Source organism: Abramis brama, assembly GCF_963993115.1.
Source record: "Abramis brama genome assembly, chromosome: 1".
Lineage (NCBI taxonomy): Eukaryota > Metazoa > Chordata > Actinopteri > Cypriniformes > Leuciscidae > Abramis > Abramis brama.
The window spans coordinates 2,420,967-2,447,681 of NC_139963.1; positions in this window are offsets into that span (position 1 = coordinate 2,420,967).

A 26,715-nucleotide genomic window follows, 5' to 3' on the forward strand; every position below is an offset into this window, starting at 1 on the left:
AGCAGAAAATCTAGGATGACCCTTAGGGGTTGCACGGGGACACCTTATTCTCACTTTCCCTCCCACGCCAAAGAGAGGATTGCGAGCACTGCGTTTGTGATCAGTGTATAATTTCATTTTGTCCTGTTTCTTTTTCACATGTTCACGGACAGCAGCAAGATCACATTTGCCTTCCCCATGTAAAGGCAGGATGTTAAGCTTGGTTCGCATCTTCCTCCCATATAAGAGCTCGTATGGTGACACACCCGTCGTAGCGTGAGGGGTTGCCCGATACACCTGGAGCCACTCTGTAACAGCTCTGTTCCAGCTCTGTTCCATGGTTGTGAGTGTTGAATGGCTGTCTGGATGCAACCTTTCAGTGTACGGTGAAATCTTTCAACAGCACCGTTAGAGGCAGGATAGTACACAGATGTACAGATGTGTTTTATATCTCATTCCTTCACAAACTCAGCAAAGACAGTTGAGGTGAACTGTGTACCATTGTCCGTAACGATACACTCTGGGTTGCCATGACGACTAAAAACCTTACTCAGAAATTTGACAACATCCTCAGTAGTTGCACTGCTAGCAAATGCAAGCTCAGGCCACTTGGAAATGGTAGTCTGTGAGCGTTATAGCATATCTGCAACCTGGGGTGGCTGTTTCAAACGGTCCGACTATATCCAGACCCAGTTTTTTCCACGGACCCTCAGGAAACTGAACTGGCTGCAAAGGTGCTGGATGCGTCACAGCAGATTTGTCATTGGACTGGCAGGGAATGCATGTAGCGATAGTTGACTGGACCTGAGAGTCCATCTGTGGCCACCAGTAAAGATCCAGCAACCTCTGCTTTGTGCGGACTACTCCCTGGTGAGACTCGTGTGCCAAGGAAATCAAAGTGTGTCGCAGGGCTACAGGAACTAACAACCTTGTTCCTCTGAAAATGAAAGCATCTTTCACTGCGAGTTCATCTCTCACTCTGAAGTATGGAATCATGTCCTGACTCACCGCTTTGATGTAGGGTGGCCAGCCATGTGTAATTTGCTTTCGCAGCTTTTCCAGTTCAAGACAAGCAGCACAGGCAGTTTCAAAATCAGTCACTGAAAGAGAACATAATGTTGAGGAAATTAATGCAACTATTTCAGGCTCTAAATCAGCAGAGGAGTCAGCAGGTGCCAGTATGGGAAGTCGAGACAAGCAGTCAAGCTGTGTGGTTCTGGGAACCCGGCCAATAAACAACGTCATAGTTAAAACAAAGCAGACGTGCTGCCCACCGAGCAATCCGCATTCCGGCTCTCCCCATGCCTTTTGTAGTCAGTAAGGTGGTGAGTGCCTGGTGATCTGTGCGAAGTGTAAAGCGATGGCCCCACACGTACGTTCGCCATTTTTCAGTAGCCCACACACATGCCAGAGCCTCCTTCTCCACTATAGAATATTTTTTTTCAGCATCAGTGAGCGTGCGGGAAGCAAAAGCCACTGGTTTTTCTGTTCCATCTGATTGCACTTGGGCAAACACTGCACCCAACCCGTAGTCACTGGCATCCGTTGAAATGACTGAATGAAGTGTGGGGTCATAAATGTCAAGGGCCGGACTGGACACAAGCATCTGTTTAATGTTCTCAAAACTGCTTTGAGCAGCAGGCGTCCAAGAAAATTGTCCTTTTTCTTTAGCGCACTCACGCATTGGGGCAACAACTGTCGCAAACCCAGGAAGAAATTTTGAGTACCAGGACACTAATCCTAGAAAGGATTGCAGAGATGCTGTATCAGATGGAGGTGGAGAAAAACCACAGTGAAGTCTGTTTGAAATTGCATTTTTTATCATTTAACACCAGCCCGACTCTTTCAATTTCTGCAACACAGTACTGAGGTTCAAGTCATGCTCCTCAGATGTTTCTCCATACACGATAACATCATCCAGGTAATTTTTGACACCTGGTACACCCTCCAGGATGGTGGCTATCATCTTTTGGAAAGCTGAAGGTGCCGACGCCAGGCCATAGGGAACCCTGCAAAATCTGAACAGGCCGTCATGAGTGATAAAAGCTGTAATATCTCTACACTCCTCATGCAGGGGAAGCTGATAGTATGCATTAGCCAGATCAATAGTAGAAAATACTGTAGCACCCCTAAGGCTGGTAAGCATTTCATCAATGTGTGGTAATGGATAACAGTCAGTAATGACGGCTTTCTTAACTTCTCTCAAGTCGGCACTCATTCGTATCCCACCTGTTTTCTTCCCAGTAATAACGATGGGGGACACCCAGGCTGAAGCATCCACAAGTTTGATGACGCCTGCTCTCAGTAGACGATCTAATTCAGCTGAAACAGACGCTCGGACTACAAAAGGTAAGCGTCGCAATTTCTGACGCACAGGTTTTACTGTGGGGTCAATTTTTGCCTTGTGGACAAAGTTTTTTACACATCCTATTTCAGTATCTGTCAGGGATGTGGTATTGGTGACCATGACCGAGGAGCAGACATTATTACCCTTTATTTGAAGTTTTAGGGCAGAAATCAATTCCATGCCTTAACAAAGCAGTCCCTTTATTCACAACGAAGAATGTGGCAGCAGCTGACGTATTCGATACACACGCTTGTGCTTGTCGGCAGAATTCTCTAGATACAGCACTGTGACGTCATGCACTTGCACCTCCCGCACATCACTCGCTGGGGCTGAACGGCACACACGAGCAAAATGTCCCTTCTTGTTGCATAATTTACAAAACACCTTTGCAGCTGGGCGCTGTGCAGAGTTAGCTAGGTGTTTGTCTGAACCGCATCTGAAACATGACTTACGGGTCGAAGAAGCGGGGGCAGCCGTCGGACGTGAACGGTGTTTCCCTCTCGCATGATGTGGCTTGACTTGTACGGCTCGCACTGGAGCATCTCTGTCGGCCGTCATTCTCTTTGCGTGCTCAGCCGTGGCTTCTAATTGTGTTGCAAGGGTAGTTGCTTTCTGTAATGTCAGGTCCGGCTCGAGTAACAGTCTCTGTCTAATATCATCACTGTGCAAATGTTCAAGCAATTGATCGCGAATCATATCATCCACTTTATCACCAAAGTCACAGTTAACGGCGAGTGCATGTAAAGCAGCAACGTACTGTTGTATGTTTTCGTGTGAAGCTTGTACTCTTTTTCTGAATGTACGCCGCTCCACGACAACATTAACTTTGGGCATGAAGTGTTTTTTTAAAGCATCAACAGCGGAATTGTATGTCTCACCGGTGTCTGGCAGTGCATAAAAGATCCATTGACCCTCTGCGCCTAGACAGTGAAGTAATGTAGCCCTCCTCCGAGCTTCAGGCCATGCATCGCCCACTGCGTTGATTACCATTAGATAGTTATTGAACATGCGCAACCACATGTCGAATGGCATGCTAGGCTCTCCCGGGCAAGCCAGGAACACTGACGGTGCAGAGACATGCACATACATGGTTGAAAGTCAGTAACGTTATGCAAAACGTAGTATCCTCATTGCCAATTTGTTAGATCTTGTATTAGTAGTAAGCACGACACTGTATATCTTCAAGATTTCTCATTTTATTCTGAACAGTAACTTCACATGTTAGCACTAAGCACACACTTCTTCTTCTCTCTTTGTTTTTTACCCGCTTCTCCTTCCTCTCCCAACACAATGTCCCTAGAGGTAGCATTATGAATTACAGTACATGACACAACAGACCTGAAGGGGTATATACATAGATATCATATAAAGGCTAGATGTCTTAAGGCGGAGTCACTTCCGGCATTACCGGCGGCCATCTTACCACAGGGCTCTGTGAATTAAGGTGAGTGATCAGCACACACATAAATCCTCTTATCTCGCTGAAATCTTGACGGATTTACAAACGGTTTGGTTTCTTACAAACGTCATTAACGTGGCTATAATTCTTTCATATGGAAGTCCATTTTTATAATTATTCATATGTATGCAGTGTCATAGCTACATCTCTGACGTTTATAACAAACCAAACCGTTTGAAAATCGTTAGAAAATTGCGTGTGCGGACGTCGACCTCCATTGGCCAGCAGCACGGACGAGACATCTAGCCTTTATATGATATCTATGGGTATATATGCCTCTTGCAAAAGGTTCAGCAGATAACATTGGGGAACAGGCTTTGACCCCATAGGTGATATATTTTCCCTTCAAGGTTTAGTCATAGGGTTAGAACAGAACATCATTGGAACAAGTCAAGTCAAGTCAAGTCAAGTATATTTGTATAGCGCTTTTCACAATACAAATTGTATCAAAGCAGCTTCACAGTATTAAATTAAAATAATACAACAAGGTTTGTTTCTAGTGGAATTTATTGATTGATAAAAATAAATTAATATTCCCAAAATATCCCCAACTGAGCAAGCCAAAGGCAACAGTGGCAAGGAACCGAAAAACTCCATCAAGTGACCTAATGGTGTCCTAAAACTCCATCAGGTGACCTAATGGAGAAAAAAAAACCTTGGGAGAACCCAGGCTCAGTCGGGGGCCAGTTTTCCTCTGGCGTTTATGAACTAGAGACCGGATTTAACTGTAAGATTAAAAATATTATATGAATGCCTGACTGAAGAGATGCGTCTTTAATCTAGTTTTAAACTGGGAGAGCGAGTCTGAGCAACGAACAGTATCAGAAAGGCTATTCCAGAGTTGTGGAGCTAAATATGAAAACGCCCTCCCTCCTTTGGTGGATCTGGATATCCTAGGTATGACCAGAAGCCTCGAATTTAGTGATCTTAAAGAGCACGATGGATTGTAGGGCGATAGAAGATCCGTTAAATAGACTGGAGCTAAGCCGTTTAGGGCTTTATAAGTCAATAGCAATACCTTGTAATTAATACGGGACTTTATAGGTAACCAATGTAGTGATGTTAAAATCGGTGTTATATGATCATATTTTCTTGATCTAGTAAGAACTCTAGCGGCTGCATTCTGGACTAACTGTAGCTTGTTTATAGAGGATGCAGGACAACCAGCTAATAAAGCATTACAGTAATCTAGTCTCGAGGTCATGAATGCATGAACTAACTTTTCTGCATCAGACACTGATAGCATATTACGTAGCTTAGCAATGTTTCTAAGGTGAAAAAAGGCTGTTCTTGTAACATATGAAATATGATTTTCAAAAGACAGGTTGCAGTCTAGTATAACACCCAGATTTTTTACTGTAGAGGATAAAGAAACAGGACATCCTACTATATTAAAGTTGTAGTGAGCGAGGTTTTGTAGGCGGTTTTTTGAACCGATAAGTATTACCTCTGTCTTGTCTGGATTTAATAAAAGAAAATTGCGCGTCATCCAATCTTTTATATCTTTAACGCACTCTGTCAATTTGGATAATTTAGCGTTTTCATCCGGCTGTGATGAAATATAGATTTGAGTGTCATCAGCATAACAATGGAAACTAATTCCATGTTTCCTTATAATATTTCCAAGTGGCAGCATATATATTGAGAATAACAGAGGGCCTAACACAGATCCCTGCGGCACTCCATAGTTTACTGGAGTTATGATCGATTTTTCTCCATTTAAATAGACAAAATGGTAGCGGTCTGATAAGTATGATCTGAACCAGCTTAATGCTTGTCCTTGAACACCATTTCTCACACATTTCTCATTCCCCTCTGAAGTTCAGGCGACTGGAAATGTTAATATTGCAGTGAGCGAGCCTGTTGTGTTACACGCACGCCTGCAAACAAACGCCAGCATGTTGACGCTCTCTGATAATACTCGCGCTAACTGAATGCCTATGTGTCTTCCCCTGTGGCCCAGTGGCAAATTCTCAGGCTTTCGTGTGAGAGACCCGTGTTCGATCCCGGGTCTACCGGCAGATAAACTTATGCCGTCAATGCTCGCTCTGTCAGTTCCCTGAAAAGGCGACTGCAGATGTGTTTTTTGCCGCCAACGAGCGCATTGCACAACCCACTCGCCTGTACCCAGACACCGTTTCTATGGTTTCCGTGCGTCACTGGCGAAAGGAGAAAAGAGAGTGTTTCTAGTCCCGCTGCGGCCGGACTGACTTCTCACACATTTCTCATTCTCCTCTGAAGTTCAGGCGACTGGAAATGTCAATATTGCAGTGAACGAGCCTGTTGTAATACACGCACGTCTGCAAACAAACGCCAGCATGTTGACGCTCTCTGTTTCTATGGCAACTTCTCGCTCGTTCAGTTCCAGTAAATGCGACTGTTCCAGTGTATTCTGCAGTAAACAAGTCGGCGACACAGCCCGCTTGCCTGCACACAAACGCCGCTTTTACGGCTACCCAGATAAATCCCATAAGATTATATTTTCTGGTGTCCCGGCCACGGCCGATGGTGTTATGAGTGTAGACAAAATGCCCACTGCCCAGTGCTCATTCCTACACACAAACGCAGCCCGTCACACAGGGCTCGGACACATGAAATCGACTCAGATCGATTGCGCATTAAACGTAGTAAACGTGCCCACTACCCAGTGCCCACAAACACTACGTCCCGCATGTCTCACGGTTTCTGTAAAAACAAAACCAACATGCATTCGCTCTGCTCAGGCGAGCAATGCTCTCAGTGTTGTAAATGTGCCCGCTATCCCGCGCCCACATACACACATAGACATGACAGTCCCTATGGGACTCGCCCAGCCCTCCCCCTCTCGGTTCACCACCGCAGAGGAGTCGAGCACGGGCAATCTGCCCGCTGTTATCAGCGCGCCCCCTGCCTCAAATGTCATGAGCGCGCCGCTTATGTTGCAGCACACCGAAGCCCCTCTGTCGCTGAGCGAACAGAGCGCGCTTCGTATTCAACCCCTAGCTATTCGTGCACATGCATGGGCAAGGCTACCCGGGGTTTTCGAAGTGGGTGCTAAACATTATAAAAAGAGGCTATTCGCTGCAGTTTCGCCGACGCCCTCGACGCTATAACGGCGCGCGTCGAAACCACGGTGAAAACAGAAGTAGCACATCTACTTCGAGCCGAAATCGGGAAACTGTTGAGCAAGGGCGCCATAGAGCCTCTATCTCAAGCTCAGAGCGAAGGGGGCCTATACAGCAGATACTTCCTGGTACCGGAAAAAGACGGGGGTCTCAGACCCATACTAGATCTAAGGCAGCTGAACAGAGTGCTTACAAAGCGACAGTTCAGAATGCTCACGACCAGAAAAATCCTCGCGCAAATTCGCAGAGGAGATTGGTTTGTGTCAATAGATCTGAAAGACGCGTATTTTCAAATACAGATAGCGTCACGTCACAGGCGATTTTTGAGATTCGCCTTCGAGGGCCAGGCATATCAGTACACAGTCCTGCCGTTCAGCTTGTCCCTAGCACCCCGTACATTTACGATGTGCATGGACTCAGCACTCGCACCCCTCAGACTTCAGGGCATGCGAGTATTGAACTACTTTGGCTGATTCTAGCTCAGTCTCGCTCAGAGTTCGTAGAGCACAGGACCATTTTACTCGATAACCTCGAGAATCTGGGTCTCAAAGTCAATTGGGCGAAGAGTTCTCTGTTCCCCAGACAGATAATATCTTTTCTGGGCATAGAGCTGGACTCGCTGTCCATGATAGCATGACTATCACCACAGCGCACACTGGACACTCAGCGCGCAGCGAGCTCTTTTCCGCTGCGGGCGCTTCTGTCCCGCTCAAGAAATTTCAGAGGATGCTAGGTCTGATGGCCGCAGCATCATCAGTACTTCAGCTGGGCTTGCTCCGTATGCGCCACTGCAGTTCTGGCCTCCGGTCTGCTTCGTCTCAAGGTCAATCAGAAGTGCATCGCAGCTCTGAAACCTTGGAAAGCAAACGACTGGTACCAATCAGGTGTAAGCCTGGGGACTTCCTCAAGGGTGAAGGTGGTGTCTACGGACGCATCCACCTCGGGATGGGGAGCGCTGCTCGAGGGCAGACCGTTCTTTGGCCAATGGTCAGAACGGGAGAAGCTTCTGCACATAAACTGCCTCGAAATGTTGGCAGTAGACAACGCGCTGATGCGTTTTTGTCCCCAAATAAAGGGACACCACGTCTTGGTCCGCTCGGACAACGTGTCTGTGGTGTCCTACATAAATCGCCAGGGCGGCCCCAGGTCCCGAAACCTGTTCAGGCTAGCAGAACGCCTCCTGGTGGGGGCTCAGCGCAACCTGCTCTCGCTGAGAGCAGCGCACGTGCCAGAGCTCCTAAACACAGGACCAGACAGACTGTCCAGGAACAATGTTCCGACAGGCGAGTGGTCTCTACACCCACAGACAGTCCAACTGCTGTGGGAGAAATTCGGCAGAGCGGAAGTAGACTTGTATGCGTCTCAAGAAAACGCTCACTGTCTGGAATTTTTCTCCAAGAGCAGGGACGCGCTGGCTCATGTATGGCCCCGCCGCCCGCTCTATGCTTTTCCCCCCGTCTCTCTCCTGCCTCAGGTGATAGAGTGGATCAGGGAAGAAGGATGCTCAGTGCTACTCGTAGCGCCGTTCTGGAAAAACCAACCCTGGTTCCCAGCTATGATGCAGCTAGCGAGCACTGCCCCATGGCCAGTGCCATTGAGGAGAGACCTCCTCTCTCAGGCCAACGGTTCGATTTGGCATCCTCACCCAGAGCTGTGGCCCCTTCATGTTTGGGCCATCAACAGGTACCCGTTGACCTCCCAAAGGGAGTGTTAAACACGATCACGCAGGCCAGAGCTCCGTCTACGAGACGTCTCTACTCCTCAAAATGGTCAGTGTTTTCCGGGTGGTGCACAGCTCGTGGCGTGTCATCCACAAACTGTGGGGTGACGGAGGTTCTCTCCTTCCAAAAGGAGCTGTTGGATAAGGGCAGGACCCCTTCCACGCTCAAAGTTTACGTGGCGGCTATAGCAGCGTTCTCGAGAACGACGCTTGGTCAGTCCATAGGAAGGAACGATTTAGTCATCCGCTTCCTCAGAGGAGCTAGGAGGCTAAATCCTCCCAGACCTCCCTCAGTCCCTGTATGGGACCTTTCTACGGTGCTGGAAGCCATGAAAGGTCACCCATTCAAGCCTTTGCAGACGATTGCAACGATCAGACGATCTTTCAAGACGGTGTTTTTGCTGGCTCTCGCTTCTGTGAAGCGCATAGGGGACTTACACGGGCTCTCTATAAGCGCTACGTGCATGGAGTTTGGGCCTAATGACTCAAGGGTTATACTCAAACCTAAGCACGGTTATGTTCCAAAACCCCTCAACACACCGTTTAGGGCACAGGTCATTTCCCTGTCAGTCCTACCGGTCTCTGACGAGGAAGGAGACGCGAGCCTCCTTTGCCCAGTCAGGGCATTAAGAGCTTATGTGTCTCGCTCGTCTGTCTTCAGGCAGGCAGAGCAGCTCTTTGTTTCGCTCAGCGGACGTTCTAAGGGACTAGCCGCGTCGAAACAGAGCCTATCCAGATGGATAGTTGACGCTATTGCGCTGGCGTACGCTTCTAAGGGCATGCAATGCCCGTTAGGTGTCAGAGAGCACTCCACGAGAAGCATGGCTTCATCGTGGGCCTGGTCAAGTGGGATTGCCTTGCAAGATATATGTATGGCGGCAGGCTGGGCCTCCCCGTCTACATTTATAAGGTTTTACAACCTAGAGGTTCCCGCCCTACAGGCCAGGCTGCTGTCGGTCTAAAAGGCCAGCATTGTCTGTACTGATGCTATCAGGTTCAGAATGCTGTGTCTATTGAGCACAGCTCACTTATTGACCAAAAAAAAAAAAAAAATGCTTTGGGCAAAGTGTATAAGACCCACATTTTCCCCATCAGTTCAGGCCGTACCCCGCCCTGTCTGAATGATGTACCCCGCGTCTAAATGGCGCTGCTATATGTGGAAGAGCATGGCCTCGCCCCTCCCTCTTCCCGGACTCCCTGTGAGTCCCCTGGGTGATTATGCACTAAACGAACCCCGGCTTTTTGCCCTTGGGTCTATGGTGTCAGATCCCAGCACGCGCAGCGTTTTACATTGGGTCCCCTAGTGTAAGATACCTTTCGCAGTACGAGAGACCTCTCGTAAGAGAACGTACTCGGTTACTAACGTAACCTCGGTTCTCTCTAGAAGAGGGAACGAGTACTGCTTATCTTGCCGTGCATGCACACGCTTTGGTTGCTTCGACTATGAAAAAAACAGATATTTGTCGCCTGCGAGCTGTATTTATAGGCCTAAGCCATGCCTGTTTCGGCGGGACGTGACGCAGCGGGCGCGAAGCGCCTCCATTGGGTCTGATGTCACGCTAGGCCTCGCTTGATAGGCTCATGCAGTTGCCGCAGAGCAGCCAATAGGCGCGCGAGCTGTCTCGCCTATGTCTGTATGCTGCCGCAACGCGTTTTACATTAATTAAAAATTAAGGATAATTTTTGGCTTCAATATCTTGTGGAAAAGGATTTTTCTCCTAGCGTACGATACCTTACGCAGTACTCGTTCCCTCTTCAAGAGAGAACCGAGGTTACGTTAGTAACCGAGTACGTTTTGTTAACATTAGTTATGTGAGTAAATGTAAATGTGAGTAAAAAGGACATTCCACAATTATGTGGTTGTCTGAATCCTTGATGTTGTATTTATTCTGCCTTCAGCCTTGACATAATTGTTAATAAACATTGGTTTGTAGTTATATCCATTTCTGTCAGGTCCATTAAGTCAAGAACACAGACAATAAAAATAATTAAAGAATTTATATTGAATAGATTGCAAACAGGTTGATGTTCCTGAATTGAAATTTGGCGGTATGGCTCTGTTCAGGGAGTCCTCTGACCTTTCATGAGCACCATGAAATAGCAGAGAGTCAGAGGACAGCAGCAGCAGCAGCATTAGGGAACGCTCACACAGTTTAGGACTGTGAGAGCTAAAATATCCCCCCTGTGAACAGAGCAGGCAACATGACATAAAGCAAATGCCACGTTATGCATAAGGAGGAGCTGGGGAGGTGGTGGGCAGCAGAAGCGAGCAGCAAGCATGTATGAGCAACTGAATGTGCTTTAAATAGGGCGCCTTGTTTGAGCTTTGGCCATTGAGCAGCGAGGGGAGTTAACGAGCTAATGCAGCTCAGCTGGAGCAGATCAGCTGACGGGACAGTGTTGTTAGCAAACAGCATTAGCAGCGTCTTGACTACCTGGCCTGCCAGAACTGACGCTGACGCTCAATATTTTATGGTGGTTGAAAAGAAAGAAAAAAACATTTGGTCAATTCGGACAGGAAAATTAAACCATTTTGAGCTGTATGGCGATCCTAATAATTGAATAAAAATTCAATTCACCAACTCAGTCAGAGTGGAAGGCCATTTCCAAAGATTTTGCTGACAAGTGGAACTTTCCACACTGCTTAGGGGCTGTGGATGGCAAACACATCTTCATTCAACCCCCGGCCAAAACTGGAAGCATGTTTTACAACTACAAGTCCTGGTTTTCCATCATACTTATTGCAGTAGTTGACGCCCAATACAGGTTTGTGTATGCAAGTGCAGGAACCCAGGGCAGAGTGTCTGGTGCTGGTGTGTTTGCCCAGTCTGAGAGTTGCTATGGACGCTGGCCTACTGCATGCCCCCCCCCCCCCCCCCCCCGATGATACCCTTCCTATCACTGATGTAATGATGCCCTACATGTTCATCGGTGACGAGGCCTTCCCGCTGAAAACGGATCTCATGAAGCGCTATCCTTTTTGAAACCTGAGCAAAAATCTAAGGATTTACAATTACCGTATTTCCCGGGCACACCGTGTTGTTGAAAACGCCTTTGAAATTTTGGCAAATCGCTTCAGAGTTTTTAGAACAACTATTTGCCTGAATCCAGACAAAGTTGTGACCATTCTCTTTGCGTGTCTTTGCCTGCACAACTTTTTACGCAACCAGAGATCTGATGCCTATGTGCCACCTGCCTATGTGGAGTATGAGGATGCCAACCATCAGCTTATTGAATGGGAATGGAGGAGAGAGGGAGCGCTACAGTCTGCATCAACTGGAAGAGCAAGAAATCCCTCTGTGGAAGCCAAGAAGCAATGACATACTTTGCCAATAGTGTTTCATGCCAAGAGGATATGGTGTAGTAATTGTATTGGTTATTACAATATATAATTTATTTGCAGTAAAAAAATTGTCTAACCAAGTTGGATGGTGGACATGCTTTTTGAAATAAATAAAAGATATACTTCCTTTGAAATGAGTCTGCAAATAGTCCTCAGAACATTATTTTTTACTGCACAGATAACAACAGATGTTAGTCAAATGACCAATTTGGTGATAGTTAGTTGGATAGATTTGGACCAGTTTATTGATTTCCCTGAAATCAAAACCAAACAATTGCATAAATTATTATTAGATTTTTTTTCAAAAACAAACGTTTTCTTAAGGCACAAGCGCTTAACTACCCTTCAACATTTACTACCACATTAGAGGTAGTTTACAAATTCTCCCAAAGTTGGATGGCGTTTGCTTTAGTTGTGCTCTTGACCCTTGACTCTTTAATATAAAATTTTCTATGACTGCTATAATTGTGAGTTTATAAAGCACAATTGTTGTAGCTAAAAAAGCCATGAGAAAATGAGATCAGGTGATGATGTTGGCTGTTTATTGATGATGATGACAATATCATCATGGAATTGCGTGAATCCCTGATCTTATTCAGTCTAATGCTTTGATTATCTAGGACTTGTGCCTCGCCGATGACAGCCGGTTCTGCCTGAAGTGTTTCTGTGAATGGGAAAATCCTTTCAATCCTCATTCTTTGGATTGGGTCATTGATCCAGATTTTTAATGGCGATGGAGACTCCCCGACGCTGGCGCTACCAACAGGGGACAGGCCCAGGAAACCTTGCCTTTTTGTAAGACTGTTGGGATCAGTGGAATGGGTTCCGAGGCTGATGGAGTATGGTCTGGATTGCGGATAGAAGAGCCTTCCATAAAACATCTCCTCAAGGGCCAGCTCCATCTGGAAAGCGGTCCGGCTGTTCTTATAACCCCCTTGACCATGGGAATTTTTTAACAGTGATTCAAGCGTGCTGGTCAGGTGGGTCGCAACAGGTTGCACCACATGCCGCAGGCCCAACCCATGTGAGTTGTCTTTGAAAGGGATGAGCATTGGCGTCTGCTCCAGCAGTTGATGAAGTGCTGGTGTGTAAAAAACATCCTTCGCATCTAAACTGAGTGGGAAGTGGTCCTTTATCAGGAACACTGCCTCGATCCTGGCATGTGTTCTGCATTGGGATTTCCCGGCCAGGTCATCCATGCTTTTAATGTAGGTGTGTGCCTTTTGCAGTATCATTCTTGCGTGGCTCTTTATGTGCACACGGCAGGTGGCATCACCCTGGTCACTGGGTGTTTGGTAACCGTCATGTGGACATGGGGTGTGTTGGCATACATCTGTAAGAATGTTATTTTTGAATAACGTTGTGCCCCGTGGAATATGTTGATTACTTCTCTATCAACTGTCATGGGTTGACTATCCAAGTTGGATTGAAAGTTAGCAGCCACTGGGATGGCGTTGGAGGTGTACAGGCTACCCCTGTGGCCCACAACTTCTTGTAGGTCGTAGCGTGACCACATAATGTCAACCCTGTGGTCCTTCCCAGAGAGTGTGCATGGCATGTTAGGCTTTCCACTCCTTGCCTGTTGACCAGAGACGCCATCGGGCTAGCTTGTTTCTGTCCAAACTTGTAAAGAAAACACAGGATTTTTTTAGTTGGATCCTGGTCAACTTGTCTGATTGCCTGCATTAACAGGTCAAGTATGAACTGTTGGTCGTCAGCCACAATATTCATTCTGCCCAAGTCACTGATGTTATTTTTGAACACAGTTGAACGCTCCATGTCTTTGGGTGGCAGGGTTTTCAATTTGGATGTAAACACATGAAAAACAGAGTTGATCACTTGTGCAGCGTTGGCTCTCACTGCCACTTCTGTTTTTTTCTGCAGTGACACAGCAGATATTCAACAGGTAACCACCGTCGACAAAGCCTAAGGTGTGCTCAAAGGTCTTCTTTAGGGCAGATATCCCGGCAGCATTGAACTCATTAAGAGGGAGGTGTTTCTTCAATGTGTGCCAATGCATTTGAAGGTTTGTCCCTACAACCTTGCCCACCAGCAAATAATGCATTGAAGCCTTGACTGCGGTAATCTCTTTCAATTATATAACAATGCCATCTATGTCGTAGGCATAGTTAAGTGTATCCCTAGGACTGTCTATACGGATCTTTGTATAGTCTCACCTAACAGATATATATTTTTAGGGGTTCAAGCACTTCAGTGCTGAACACCTATTGTTATTGTTAATTTTCCCATGATGCAACATTCGGACATAAAACTGATCGGGCAGACCAAACCGTGAGTCGTACAGACTTGAAACTTTGGGGGCTGCTAGTACTCACACCGCCTACAGCGTCACCAAGGCCCGCCCCGGTCGGCCTGACGGGGGCGCTACAGCGCTCAAAAGTACGAAACGGCTCATAACTCATCAACCGTTAGGCCTAGGCTCAAGTGTCTTATATCGCTGGATTCCTTGGCTCGAGGCGGACCAGATGCATGCATCGGATTTGCTCGCCCTTCAGGCGCCAATTTCGAGTAAATTATTTTTTTGAAAAAAATATTTTTGCAAATTTCTCCTAGGTTTTTGGCCCGATCGGAACCAAACCACTGCAAGAATATTCTCTGGAGTCTGACAATCAATAATCATCCACAAAATTCTAAATTTCAATTAACGGTCGATAAGGGGAACCAAAATATTTGATGGCACCAGGGCCACTTTTACTAAAACGGTTATAAATTGTGAACGGAAAGAGATTTTTTTGCTAAACTTGGGATACATCTTCCTGAGCTCAATCTGAGATCACTTAAAAAAAAAATCATGACAATTGGCCACTTGGTGGCACTATAAAACTGTTATAACTTGTGAACAGAAAGAGATATTTTCGCAAAACTTGGGACACATGTTCATGAGCTCATTCTGAGGTCACTTGAAAAAAAATATGGCAATTGGCCACTTGGTGGCGCTATAATATGGTTATAACTTGTGAGCGGAAAGAGATATTTTCGCTAAACTTGGGACACATGTTCATAAGCTGAATCTGAGTTGACATGAAAAAAATCGTGACAATTGGCCACTTGGTGGCGCTATAACAGTGAAAAAATCATGAAAATAGCTATAAGCGCACCCAACCGTTAGTCTACTGAAAATTGGCACGCAGTGTCTTTGTCCAGGGTGCCATGATAGTCTATGAGAACATTGGTGTATTTCAAAAAACTCAGTATACATCATTGGCACAATGCCTTGAAGGAGCCTTAGAAGTTTCAAGCCAGTGTTTTTTCACAGGAGTGACATCCTAAGACTCCTGAATCCTTGCAGAGTCCAAAAATACCAAACATGCCAGGTTTCGCCTTATGGTTTTTGTAAGTGTCATTTAGAGCTTTAAAAAATTGTGGTTATCTTCAAAGCCGTTAGTCCGATCGAGACAACAACAAAAAAACAAAGGAAATTTTAAAACATAGGTAAATAGCTAAACAATAACGCCAAAATGTTAAAATTATGATAGGAACTGACAAAAAATTAATTAAATCCAATAAATTTCACCCATGGATCATTTTGATGCTCTCACATGTTTGAAACGAACAATGATGGATTGTGATGAAATTTGTTTTGAATTGGGACTGGCGAATCCCTGTCCATACTGTCAATGACCGTTCGCAAAGACCCGCCCACTTTAGTTACTGTTGCTATGTCTGACAAGCGACGCCACTCTCACACCACACCAAGTTCTCACGAGGTGAAAAATACATTGTGGATCAGAGAGGAGACTGCGCGCTGACAGACAAGTACTTTTGATATGAAAGTCTCACCTTTCAAATGTAGTCATTTTTTAGAGACATTTAAACAATAAATACCGTTTTGTGACTCTTTAATGTGTCTGACAGATCGCTGTAGACTCGAGGCTCAGTTAAAGCTGCTCGTGAACCGATCATCTCTTCCTTCTAGGTAATTTATAGCATTAAAATAAACATGAATGAACATAAAAGGAATGTTGTTTTAAAGTGCTAAGACGTCAGTACACTTTGTTTTTCAAATTTAAATCCTCCAATGTTAATCTACTAACTCTCCTGACTGCTTTGTTGGACAAAATGGCGGATTATGATTAGTCAGATCGCCTGTCAATCAAACTCCCTGCGAAGGGTCAATTGAGTGCACGTGCGCACAATCCTGATCTAATCGACAACTTTGCAGTTGCACATTGGAAAGCCCGGAAAATCCCGCTATAATGTAAGAGAGCATCTTTTTTATGTATTTGGACCTAGGCCTAACAATGTGCGCTGGCACCAGTGTTTTATTTTTTTTTTATTTATTTTTTTTTTTGGGTTAGCGTAGGCTACTCCTGATTTTGTTAGTCATCTCATCTCTTATATGCTGTGTATGATCATATCCTGCCCTATTCATGGTAGCCTACTTGCGGACATTGCGTCATCAATGTCATCAATTGCATCATCAAGGGGCCCACCTTGATAATCCTACTTAAGGGCCCGGTGTTGGCTCGTTACGCCACTGAATATAATTGTCTAAACTCCTTATCAAAATTACATATTTACAACAAATTTGACTGTTAATGTGGTGATGTCATGCTTTCATGAAGGTTGACAGGATTTTCTGCTAATAATATTGTTATCCATGTGGAGACATGTCCCGGGACACCACACACACACACACACACACAAGCACACAAGCATACAAACACACACTCTCTCTCTCTCTCTCTCTCTCTCTCTCTGTTGGGACTCTCCATAGACGTAATGGTTTTTATATTGTACAAACTGTATATTCTGTCTCCTTACACTAAACCACTAAACCGACCCCTAAACATACCCAGCACACACACACACACACACTAACCTGACCCCTAAACCGACCCATCACACACACACACACACACACACACACACACACTAACCAGACCCCTAAACGACCCATCACACACGCACACACACACTAAACCGACCCCTAAACCGACCCATCACACACATTTTCAAAAAAACTCATTCTGTGTGATTTAATTTAGGCCCACAGTGACACAAGTCCCCATGAGTGTGTGTGCATTCAGGTTTAAGTCCCCACCACGATTGAAAAACATGTACACACTCATACACTGCATAGATACTTCATTATTTAATCACACTGGCTTCACAGCAGGTTGTCAGATTAATTAGGGGTTCAAGCATGAAATGCTGAAACCCTATTGTAATTGTAAGGATTCGTAAAACGCATCGTGCAGGACAAACCGTAAGGCCTAGAGACTTGAAACCTGGCCAGATGGTAGGCCTCAATGTGGGGACAACCTATCAGAGTATGACCCCGATTGGCCCATAGGTGGCGCTACAGCAACCAAAAGTTCAAAATCGCTCATAACTCTTAGACCGTTTGTCCCAGGATCAAGTGTCTTATATCGTTGGAATCCTTGGCTCGAGGCGGACAAAATGGCTATCTCCGATTTGGGTGTAGGCAGGGAAACATTTCTGCTATGTCGAATTTTGTCCAAAACCTACTTTTGCGAACTAGTCCCTGGTTTTTCGCCCGATCGGAACCAAACCAGTCTAGGACAATTCTCTGGACTCTCTAGATCAATAATTATCAAAAAAAAGTTGAACTTTGGCATTTGGGTGGCTGTAACAGGGTCATTTAGAAAAGGGGCGTGGCAAAATACACTCAAAAGCCTATAAATCCCAAAGGAAAACTCAGAACTTCACCAAAATTGATGACCATATGTGTCAGAACACGGTGAGGAAGCATGCAGAGTTTCATGGAGATCGGACCATAGGTGGCGCTATAACTGGCAAAAAGCCTTCATTCTTATTAGGGGTTCAAGCATGAAATGCTGAAACCCTATTGTAATTGTAAGGATTCGTAAAACGCATCGTGCAGGACAAACCGTAAGGCCTAGAGACTTGAAACCTGGCCAGATGGTAGGCCTCAATGTGGGGACAACCTATCAGAGTATGACCCCGATTGGCCCATAGGTGGCGCTACAGCAACCAAAAGTTCAAAATCGCTCATAACTCTTAGACCGTTTGTCCCAGGATCAAGTGTCTTATATCGTTGGAATCCTTGGCTCGAGGCGGACAAAATGGCTATCTCCGATTTGGGTGTAGGCAGGGAAACATTTCTGCTATGTCGAATTTTGTCCAAAACCTACTTTTGCGAACTAGTCCCTGGTTTTTCGCCCGATCGGAACCAAACCAGTCTAGGACAATTCTCTGGACTCTCTAGATCAATAATTATCAAAAAAAAAGTTGAACTTTGGCATTTGGGTGGCTGTAACAGGGTCATTTAGAAAAGGGGCGTGGCAAAATACACTAAAAAGCCTATAAATCCTAAATGAAAACTCAGAACTTCACAAAAATTGGTGAGCATATGTAAAATAACATCATTAACAAGCATGCAAAATTTCATGGAGATCGGACAACAGGTGGCGCTATAACTGTTAAAAAGCTTTAAAACCATGTATTTCCTATGGTCCATTGCCTGTATTGGCTGTAAATGGTGTTTTCCATCTATTATGTCAGTGGTTAAATGCTTGCTAAATAAAACTTGATAACTTTTGATGCTATTGTGCTTAAAAACCCTCAAAGGCCTTAATAGCTTGAACCCCGATAAATGCTGCTTGCAGCTTTAATTTAGCTGTTGTTTTGTTGTATGTACCAGTGTCACTCTGAAAAAAGTAAACTATGTTTAACAAGATTTCATCTTTAATATGAAGTAGTTTGTCTGTATTTTTCATAGTTTTTTTTTTTCTTGTATACTTTTAAGTTCCCTTTTTTTGGGTGCTTTGTTCAATCTCAAACCATTATTTATATTATTAAGATGTCTGCACAAGAGTTAACTGTAATCTCGGCAAACATTAAACTGAAACATTAAACTTTGGTCTACCCTGGAAGTGTTCTGTTTGCTCTGCTAAACTATAATTACTAAAACTAAAACTGAAACTAAATAAAATAAAAACTAAATAGAAATGTGTTTGCAAAATAAAAACTAAACTAAAACTAACAAAACCATTAATGAAACTAACTAAAACTAAACTTAAATTTAAAGCTAAATTAAAAACGATATTAAAATAAAAAATAATTTAAAAAAGCAAAACTATAATAACCTTGGTGGTTTGCAACAGGTTTAACTGCAGCTATGCATGCACTCCACCTGGTCTCTGACAAGTGTTGAAGGGAGCAGCCAGTCTGACTTTTAAGGAATGCCCACCGCTCTGGACTTGCACTAAAGAGACTGTATAAGCGGTTCAAACAGTCAAAAAATGTGGAGACCTCAGGACATGACTCTGCTGCTTGTACACCAACAAGATTCAGAGAGTGTGTGGCACAGGGTGAATATGTGGCAAGAGGGTTTATTTTCTTTATTTCAGCCTGAACCCCTTTCACTTTGCCGGACATATTTGTCCCATTGTCAAATCCTTGTCCCCTGCAATCTGAAATATCAATGCAATGCTCCTCTAAAGTCTTCAATATCATTTCTGATATTTTCCGGCCATTGAAGTGTAAAAAACGCTCAATTATCTCCCACTGATCATTCTCTTTCTTTGCTACATATCTTAACAGAATCACATTCTGCTCCATATGAGAAATGTCAGGAGTTGCATCACAGATCACAGAATAATAAATTGCATGCTTTTCCTTTCTTTTCTCCACAGATCTCAATAAATTCATTTTGTGATTCTGGGCTAAGGTAATGTGTCATTCTTGCACCTGTCTTCCTATCTGACACTTTTTGCAAATGATCACTGAGCAGAGGGTCATAATGAGCCAACAGCTCTAAAGTGCCAAGGAAGTTACCATTGCGGATGGTCTGTGGTCCCTCTGAATGGCAAGTTTCTTGATGCCAAAAAAAGTGTGACATCTAATATTCTTTCAAGAATTGCTTTGTTTTTTTTCAACTTCCAGTTGTATTTGTTTTTGCAAGCTGCTATCTATTCCTTTTGCATCTATCATAGAATATTTCAGATTTTTCCATTTGAGGTAGCATGCTTTGTGTGCCTTACTTGCTTCATGGTCATTGAAATTTAGAACTGCTGTTTTGTACCCTTCTTTAGTGTTTAGCGCACTAGATGTTTTTCTGAGGTTTTCCTGTGAAAAGAGCATGCATAGCACACAATATAATGAATCCATGCTTGGACTTTACGTCAACCAGTCTCTCTTCTGTTTTTCTCGCCCATTTGCTGACTTTAGTTTTCATGTCTGTCTGACTGGCAGTGGCTAGCTTTCTAACGATCACCTCACGCTCACGATCTGTTAACCTCTCTAGCCATAATCCTGGATCAGTTGTCAAAAAATCTCCTTCAATCTCGCCTTCATTTCTCCCTGCGCTTGCTGAGTTTGGGCTATCTGTGACGGTGTCCTGACTGGTGCTACTTTCAGCTTCTTCACTTTGACCTTCACTAACTGATGTTGGCCTACTGTCATGTATTTGCTGGGTTGAGGAACCTGGCTCTGTAGACAACACATACCATGACTTAGATAGTCCAATTCAGTTCAGTTCAAATAGATGTGACTAGTAAATATATTAAATATAAATTATAAAGTGATTCCTGACAAGTTAATATACCCAATGAGTATCTTAAAATTCTATAAAATTACAACTAATAAAAATTAACAAAAAGCAAAAAATTGTTAACCCTCTACTGCATGCATTTTGATGGCACATGAGAAAAATTATTTCACATCATTTCTTGGCTCATTTGGGAACATTTTATTGATTTATTGAAAAATATCCCTCCCCCAACCCCCCCACCCCAACATATTTTTTTGTTGCCTGAGGGCAACGTTATGCAACAATGGTAAAGAATCATAGAGAAAATTATCATTATACAATTCTCAGAGAGCAATAAAAAAATAAATATAAAAATAAAAAAATGTCAAGAAATCATTTAAGTAAAAAGGGAAAAACACTTGAAACACATCAATATATTTGATTTGATACAGACATAGGTTTGTATCATGTAGTGCGTCATGTCATATCATGTACTTCATGTATCCTAATCATCCCCATATACACTACTGTATATTGACAAAAGTATTGGTACACCCCTCCAAATCATTGAATTCAGGTGTTCCAATCACTTCCATGGCCACAGTTGTTTAAAATCAAGAACCTAGGCATACAGATGCTTCTGTAAGGGTGGAATTCCTGCAGTGGTTCAGGCTGCAAGAACTGCCGAACGACTAAAGAAACGTTATTGGCAAGATGGTAGAAAACTGCACATTTCTTGTCCATTACCACCCACTGCCACTTATACCAACGACGGAAATAAGTGCAGTTACAATAGCTTAATATTTGTGGGAGAGCATTGCTATAGATAGTGACGATATTGTATTGCAATATGTAGCACTTTAAAGTCAATATCAAATCAAAACTAGTTAGTACATTAGTTGCAATTGAAAAGGTTTAATGACAAATTATGGTTATGGTTACACTTAAAATAGTTACAAAATATATGTATGAGATGATGATAACTTATATTATTAATTGTACCCAGCATATATGAAAAATGTTACCTGAGAGAGATAGAGAGAGAGAGAGAGAGAGAGAGAGAGAGAGAGAGAGATAGAAAGGGGAGCCCCCAAGAAAGGGACCCAGAGAAGAAGAGAGCCAGAGCATCAAAGAGACAGAGCAACAGTTACAATCATCTTTTATCCTTTCCTTGACCATGTGACTAAAAGCCAACTGTGAGACATTCAAACTGACCAATCAGATAATTACACTTCCACCACTGTACTAAAGGTGTGACAATTCATCAACCCCCAAAGTACAAACATTTGGCCTGCAAGCCGAGATCACTATCAGCCCCTCTGTGCCTTAGGAACTCCAAATGGTCATTGTCTCTGAAAGAGGGGGTAGAAAAACAGTCAAGCAAATATCTTTGTTCATTTAAAATATCTTGGATTATTTTCAATCCTACAATTCCCCCCATGGCACCGTTGGCCACACACATGGAGTCCAAAGGTGACACAATCCATAAAGACATGCTTTCTGTTGCGTGTAGTTGTATCTTCAGACTTTTCGTCCAAGCTTGTTGCAATCTCAGTTGGTCAGTGTTCAGTCTTTGTTCTCCTTCAGCCCTGCATGAGGAGGCTCCATCAAATGGTGTTGCACCGTTCATAGATATGCAAATCATCCATCGAACACTTCACACCTCCACAAGAACAGGCACTGAATCTGGGAGCAAACGCTGGTTTCTCTTTATGAGACGGGTCACAGGATGTGAACTTTGGTTGCAGGGATCCTGGAATCTATGAGCATAACAACAAACAGCAAAAGCAGACACATGGCATTTGTCATTGGTCAGAGGTTTGATATGGTCAGATTAAAATTAGTCTTTGGCAAAAAGCCCTTAAATTGATGTACTTAAAAATATGGTCAAGGGAGAATAAAAGAATATCTTACAAGCTCTTACACTGTTTCTGGAAACATTTAAATACATTGCATTTCAACAAAACAACAAATGCTGGTTTAAAACCCCATTTCATGAAGAGTATCAGCAAAATATTCAGTGTAACCAAACACAGAGATTCAATTGAATTAATGTCCAAAAACATTGTTGCAAGTAAAATGGACAAAATACAAATAAGCAGAAATCAAATAAGTTTCAGAAATGTTTCAAAAGCACTAATGAGAATACAAATATTTGTACTTGGGTAAAAATTAGAAATACTGACATACAATTTAAAATTTAACTTGGTGAGACAAATGATTACTTAAGTGATAAAGTAAATCCAAAGAAAAACAAAACAAACAATTACTGGATGCAATTCACAGTTATAATTCAGTCTAGATGTAAAGACTTAAATAACATTGTATGCATTAATTTTGTGAGGCAGAATCAGATAGATGCAGATTTGACTTTGTGTGGAGATCAAATTATGTGGCTGCATTTAGCTGTGGCTATGTGTAAATTCATCATGCCCCAAAACAAAGGTGAGGAGGTTTTACAATTGTGATGCAAATTTGGTCCTGTTGTTGTAACAGGGAGCCAGCATGAGAATGTGAGTTTGAGTATGAGGTGTGATCTGGCTCAATCTTCCCACACCAATGTTTTTGTTAAGGAACATGATAAAAGTGCAAAGTACAGAGTTACTGAATCCTGTTGTGAGGAAAGCATTTTCATGGTTAATGCAAATTGTGATTAACATTGTGGCCACATGGCAATTCTATGCTCCTTTACGTGGTTTTACTGCAGCTATTATGGAAAAATAGCAGAGTTTTCCACTAAGGAGACAAACAAATTCAACATAGTCACACATGAAACTTAAAATTGCTATGCAATTTCAATAAAACAATTATTCCAATTTACACAAGATACATGGCCTAGAATTCTTAGCATCTACAGCCTTTTAACCTAAGTGTTTCATCCAACACTTACAGTAAAGCAATCATGTGTTTTAAAGAATTAACCTAATTAGCCTATGTGCACATGTAGCACAAACAACTATAACGTGTGTTCTATGAGCACAATGTGTTATACACAATTACAAATTTGAAAATACAAACAGGATCATTGCAATTTGGATGTTTAACTATTAAACTTGTTGCTATATGGCTGCTAACCCACCAGCAAGTGAAGTTAATAGCCGAAGGCCTTGCATGAACAAAACAGTTAACTCACTAAGAGTTTTACCTGTACATGCAGATCGCAGATTTTTGCTCTTAGAAAGTGGTTTACTATTTTTCTGAAAATAAGGAGGAGGTCTGCCCCTTCCCAGTGACCAGCATTTTCCCTCTTTATGGCCTATTTTCTGACAGGAACTGCAAAACCTGCTTTCTTTACCATAGGAATGTTTGCCACGTTCTCCTGGAGTTTGAGGATTTTCACGACTCTCTAATGCTTGTACACCATGCGTTCTGGTACATGACTCTGCGCTATTACGGTGTTGCATCACCTTAAGAACTGAAATAGGCACACTTTTTTGGTCAGTTGCACATGCATTTTCTGAACTAAACGTTTCAGATTCATTAGAGCAAGTCACCTCCTCTAAGAAGTGAACATGCTTCTTAGTCCCATCGCTGTTAAGCATTTTGGGAGACAATTTAGCATTTAGCTTAGCCTTGAGATCTGCAATGATTTCCTTGTGATTTGTACACTTTTCAGTCAGGGCTAACTGCTCAGCTAGTAATTTATCTAGCTGTGTTTGAAGATCTTGAATCTTTGCCTCAGACTTTTGTGCCTCTGCATTCTTAGATTGCACTTCTTTACATTTAACATCTATACTTGAAGATAGATATGTTGTTAACTCACGTAGCCGTGTAAAACTTATGAAGTTTAAAGCCTCAATTATTTCAGCATGTTTTGATTTCTTTTGATGTTTGCCAATTGTGTCCCACCATTGGAGCATTTCCTCATCTGGACATTTAATTCCAATGTACTCTTTCTTGAGTTTACACAAAGTAGGCTCAACTTTTTTGCTCCATAAAGCAAACAATACATCACTGTTATCAGATTTTTTCCCTTCCATCCCCGAGGAGATCTGAATATTCACAATATTTACAAATTATACAGTAATGGGACTATTAAAGCTATTCAAGACCTTCTAAATTCTGTTTCATTCAATTCATGCAAATGGAGACTTTTCCTATCATACCGTTAAACAATGAAAACAGACTTACCCATTCCATGGTCAGAAGGTCAGCTTTAATCCATTCACAAAATCAACTGTGAAAAAATGTCCTCATTCTGATCAAAGTGAATTTCAGAAAACACACTGCAAGGGATCCCGGGGTTTCGGCACCATCTGTAAGGGTGGAATTCCTGCAGTGGTTCAGGCTGCAAGAACTGCCGAACGACTAAAGAAACGTTATTGGCAAGATGGTAGAAAACTGCACATTTCTTGTCCATTACCACCCACTGCCACTTATACCAACGACGGAAATAAGTGCAGTTACAATAGCTTAATATTTGTGGGAGAGCATTGCTATAGATAGTGACGATATTGTATTGCAATATGTAGCACTTTAAAGTCAATATCAAATCAAAACTAGTTAGTACATTAGTTGCAATTGAAAAGGTTTAATGACAAATTATGGTTATGGTTACACTTAAAATAGTTACAAAATATATGTATGAGATGATGATAACTTATATTATTAATTGTACCCAGCATATATGAAAAATGTTACCTGAGAGAGACAGAGAGAGAGAGAGAGAGAGAGAGAGAGATAGAAAGGGGAGCCCCCAAGAAAGGGACCCAGAGAAGAAGAGAGCCAGAGCATCAAAGAGACAGAGCAACAGTTACAATCATCTTTTATCCTTTCCTTGACCATGTGACTAAAAGCCAACTGTGAGACATTCAAACTGACCAATCAGATAATTACACTTCCACCACTGTACTAAAGGTGTGACAATTCATCAACCCCCAAAGTACAAACATTTGGCCTGCAAGCCGAGATCACTATCAGCCCCTCTGTGCCTTAGGAACTCCAAATGGTCATTGTCTCTGAAAGAGGGGGTAGAAAAACAGTCAAGCAAATATCTTTGTTCATTTAAAATATCTTGGATTATTTTCAATCCTACACTTCAACAAACACTCTCAGGAGCTCAGTGAATTCAAGCGCGGTGATAGGTTGCCACCTGTGCAATAAGTCCATTCGTGATATTTCCTCACTACAAAATATTCCACGGTCAACTGTTAGTGGTATTATAACAAAGTGGAAGCAATTGGGAACAACAGCAACTAGGCCACAGAGTGGGGTCAGTACATGCTGAGGCGCACAGAAGTCGCCAACTTTCTGCAGAGTCAATAGCTACAGACCTCCAAACTTTGTAGAGAGCTTCATGGAATGGGTTTCCATGGCTGAGCAGCTGCTTCCAAGCCTTACATCAACAAGTGTAATGCAAAGTGTGGGATGCAGTGGTGTAAAGCACGCCGCCACTGGACTCTGGAGTGACCAATCACACTTCTCTGACTGGCAATCCAATGGACGAGTCTGGGTTTGGCAGGAAAACGGTACTTGCCTGACTGCATTGTGCCAAGTGTAAAGTTTTGTAGAGGGGGGATTATGGTGTGGGGTTGTTTGGTGGAGGGGGGATTATGGTGTGGGGTTGTTTTTCAGGGGTTGGGCTTTGCCCCTTAGGTCCAGTGAAAGGAACTCCTAATGCTTTAGCATACCAAGACAATTTGGACAATTTCATGCTCCCAACTTTGTGGGAACAGTTTGTAGATGGCCCCTTTCTTTTCTAACATGACTGTGGATGCTGCACATTAGTGTCACTTTGGTGACTTTGGGTGTTCCTGTGCACCCAGGAACCCTACATCTTCCCTACTTGTAACACATTATTTGCCATTGTGAGGTATTGTCCAAGACATCCTTGAAAAGTACCCCTTATCGCATAACGTTGCCCTGAGGCAACAAAAAGAAAAACTGAATTTGTGAACATGCAAAATAAAAAAAAATTCACAAAACCTGCCAAAAGGCTTCTCTACACCTTCATACACACACACATATTTTTTATGTACAGTTCATGTCATTTTAAATATGATTACTAAAGCAAATAATCTTGCTTTCATCTCACACCATGTGCTCCTGTGACCATGTGTCAGAAAAGGACGTCCCGCCTTCAAATGGTGCTTGATAGTGACTCCCAAACCTTATTGGACTGTTCTTTGATACTTCTTCAAACATTCTAATTGGTTGCAATCATTTAAAGAAAAATGTACTGAACACAGGGCTTAAGAAAACTTTCCGTTGCCTGGGGGCAACGCTATGCAGTAGAGGGTTAAATAATAATAAAACCAATTTTTAAAAAAGGAACAGCAAAATAA